The 3,838-nt window shown below is 48.7% G+C and overlaps 1 non-coding gene across 1 annotated transcript; it reads left to right on the top strand.

Moving 5' to 3' along the window:
- The first annotated feature begins 2,026 nt into the window (after positions 1 to 2,026).
- TRNAA-AGC lies at positions 2,027 to 2,099 on the top strand. The gene has a single exon. It is a non-coding gene; the product is annotated as a tRNA-Ala (tRNA).
- Positions 2,100 to 3,838: the final 1,739 nt, after the last annotated feature.

Genomic DNA, 3,838 nt, shown 5'->3' with positions numbered 1-3,838 from the left:
CTCTTCTCCTTACCGCAAAGCGGGGCAAGGCAGGGGCGCAGAACCGGGCAGGGTCCCTCCTTCCTTCCTTCCTCCTCCTCCTCCTCGCGCCCGCTCACTCGCTCGCGCGCGCTCCTCACCCTTCGCCGCGCGCCGAGAGCCGCACCAGCAGTCCCCGCCCCGCGCGCTGGAGGAACCCCCGGCGGCTTCCCGACGGCGCCTCGAGACACCCCCCCCGCCCCGCTCCCCGGGACGGTGCCACGCAGGCGCGCTCGAAGGGCATTGTGGGAAACGTAGTCCTCTCTCTCTCTCTCTTCCCCCTTTCTGTCTTCTTTCGGGGGAGACAGAAGAGAAGGCCAGTGGGGAGGGACCAGTGTTCCCTCTAAGCTGAGCGAGTGTGAGCCGGTTCACCGTTTTTTTTCGCCCGCAGCTCACAGATGTCTGCCTCAGCTCAGGAAGGAGGGCTCCAGAGCAGTGTTCCCTCTAAGCTGAGTGAGTGTGAGCCAGCTCACGGTCTTTTAGCCTCCGGCTCACACATTTTTGTCTCAGCTCAGCAAGGAGGGCTCCAGAGCAAACTAGTTTATCCAGCAGCCAAATCTCTTGCTCACAACTTGAATGCCAGCAGCTCACAAAATAGGATTTTTGCTCACAGGGCTCCGCAGCTTAGAGGGAACATTGGTGGGGAACAGTGTTCTCTCTAAGCTGAGTGAGTTTGAGCTAGCTCACAGTTTTTTAGCCTCCAGCTCACACACATTTTTGTCTTAGCTCAGGAAGGATGGCTCCAGAGCAAGCTAATTTATGCGACAGCCAAATCCCTCGCTCACAACTTTAATGCCAGTAGCTCACAAAGTAGAATTTTTGCTCACAAGACTCCACAGCTTAGAGGGAGCATTGCCAGAAGCTCAAAGTGACTACAGCTTAGAGGGAGCATTGCTCCAGAGCAAACTAATTGATGCAGCAGCCAAATGGCTGGCTCACCACTTCAATGCCAGGAGCTCGCCAAGTAGAATTCTTGCTCACAGGACTCCACAGCTTAGAGGGAACATTGGTGCTTGGGGAGGGGGTCGCCTGAACAGCTCTTCCGCCGGCATGGTCATTTTGGCCACTCGTTTCTGTCCCTGTTGCTTCAGGGTCTGTCCCCCACCACCACCACCACCACCAGTGTTCCCTCTAAGCTGAGTCAGTGTGAGCCAGCTCACAGTTTTTTAGCCTCCGGCTCACACATTTTTGTCTTAGCTCAGGAAAGAGGGCTCCAGAGCCAAGTAATGTATCATATGCATGCAGTAGTCAAATCGCTCGCTCACAACTTTAATGCCAGTAGCTCACAAAAAAGAATCCTTGCTCACAAGGCTCCACAGCTTAGAGGGAACATTGCCCACCCAGTGTTCCCTCTAAGCTGAGTTAGTGTGAGCCAGCTCACAGTTCTTTAGCCTCCGGCTCACACATTTTTGTCTCAGCTCAGGAAGGAGGGCTCCAGAGCAAACTAAATTATGCAGGAGCCAAATTCCTCGCTCACAACTTTTAATGCCAGCAGCTCACAAAAAAGAATTCTGGCTCACAAGACTCCACAGCTTAGAGGGAGCATTGCCCACCACCATGTGTTTTGGTCTCTCTAGTAGTCCCAGAGGGAGCAAAACACACGTGGGAAAGGGGGGGGGGGGCGACCAAGGCTCCCTCTAAGCTGCGGAGTCTTGTGAGCAAAAATTCTACTTGGTGAGCTGCTGGCATTGAAGTTGTGTGCGCCAGCGATTAGGCTGCTGCATTAATTAGTTGGCTCCGGGGCCCTCCTTCCCGAGCAGAAGGCGAAAATGGGTGAGCCGGAGGCTAAAAAGACTGTGAGCTGGCTCACACGAACTCCGCTTAGAGGGAACACCCAAAGCAACGGGGACAAAAAAAACCAGTGACGAAAGTGACAATGCAGAACAGCCCGAAGGCTGGAGAGAGGCCGTGCGAGGGAGAAAACAAAGTCGCAAGACGCTGCAGGAACTTCCCTTGAGAGAGAATGCAAGAGAAGAGGGGATATTGCGAGAGCAGTTTTGGCCAAAGTGGGGAATTAGCTCAAATGGTAGAGCGCTCGCTTAGCATGCGAGAGGTAGCGGGATCGATGCCCGCATTCTCCAGTTGTCATTTTTATTTTTTAGATTTTTTTTCCCCCCACCCCTTCTAGCATTTCCAGACAACTTTGTTCTAAAATAACCAAGTGCGGTGCAAGAAAACGGAACGTGGTGCCGGGAAACGACGGACAGCCTCATGACCCGGAAAATCCACAGCCACTACTGATCTCAGAACCTTTGCAAGGTCTTTCAGATTTACTCCCCCCAACCACAACACGTAGCACGCTCGACCTGAAGATGTCGAAGTCCCCTGGTGCGTTGGGAAATCCGCTGGAAAACACCCGTGTTTCAAAACTGGAAACTGAGGCTGTTTTCCCCATAAAACGATTATTAAATTCTATTGGATAGCTTGCCCATTATTATCCCGACTTACATTGTAACCACCAGATTTCATCGTTGGCGCTTGTCTTGAAGACTGCAAAAGTGTGCATGCACTGTCTTCCCATTTTTCTCCTCCTTACCTAAAAAAGTCCAGATCACGCTTATAAAAAATGGATTAATACAGTTCCAGTCAAAACCTCTCATTGGAAAAAAAAGTTATTCAGTTCTCCAGAGCGATCGACATTTTAGCAAGCAAACTGATGTAGACTACATTGTGTCACAAATAAATATTAACAATATTCCCATTATTTCAAAAACTCAATCAGTTATAAGGTTTCCTGGAATTAAAAAGGGGTTTCTAAAAGCAGACGTTTAATACATGCAAACTTTATATTCTACTGCAATTAAAAATTAAAATATACAATATTATTTAAGGGGAGAGGAAATAATTTTTTTAAAACCAATAGTAATGGTCATGGGTGTTACGTTTTTTTTTTTCTTCCAGTTAGAGGTCATTAAAAAGGCTGTAAGAATAATTCCAGCTTTAACAAACAGATTTAATAACACTAAAAGCAACATTGTAGCCATGTCTGGGTAATATATAGAAAACTGATTATTATAATGTCATTAAAGGTAAAGGTTCCCTTGCTCGAAAGCCAGTCGAATCCAACTCTAGGGTTGCGGTGCTCATCTCCGTTTCAAAGCCGAAGAGCCAGCGCTGTCCGAAGACGTTTCCGTGGTCATGTGGCCGGCATGACTAAACACCAAGGCACACGGAACGCTGTTACCTTCCCACCGAAGTGGTCCCTATTTATCTACTTGCAATGTCTTGCTTCCGAACTGCTAGGTTGGCAGGAGCTGGAACCAGAGACGGGTGCTCACTCCGTCATGCGGCACTCGGGTCTCGAACTGCTGAACTACCGACCTTCCACAGCCTGCAGTTCAGCATCTTAACCACTTGAGCAACCGCAGCTCATTAGTCAAATATTAAAAGTAATGTATTAGATTTAATGTTTTAACTGCTTGTGGCCTATAATCTGAAGATCCCCAGATAATTAGTTTCAAATTAGTCAGTCACAATGTTTGGGTTATAAGACCTGGAAGACCAGAAAAATTCCTCATTGGTAAATATATCCCTATGTACCCTCTACCGTACGGGTGTCGAACTCATTTGTTACAAGGGCCAGATCCGACACAAATGTCACTTTGTCAGGTGGGCCATGTCTGCCATAAAATGTAATATCAGGTACTGGAGATAAAAACTTTATATAGGACCCAGGAAACCCAATTAATTATATTATTTTTAATCAAAATATAAACATGCTTAAAACCAGGGCTCTAGTCGGGGGGGAGCTCTCAGGTACGGAGCTCCGGAAGAGAACCTCTAGGGGGCGGGGCGGTCACGTGGTGAAGCCCCGCCCCCT

The sequence above is a fragment of the Gekko japonicus genome, unplaced genomic scaffold (assembly GCF_001447785.1).
Source record: "Gekko japonicus isolate JY-2015 unplaced genomic scaffold, Gekko_japonicus_V1.1 scaffold5601, whole genome shotgun sequence".
Lineage (NCBI taxonomy): Eukaryota > Metazoa > Chordata > Lepidosauria > Squamata > Gekkonidae > Gekko > Gekko japonicus.
Note: the sequence above shows the minus strand (reverse complement) of the source record. Positions and strands in the feature narration are given on the sequence as shown.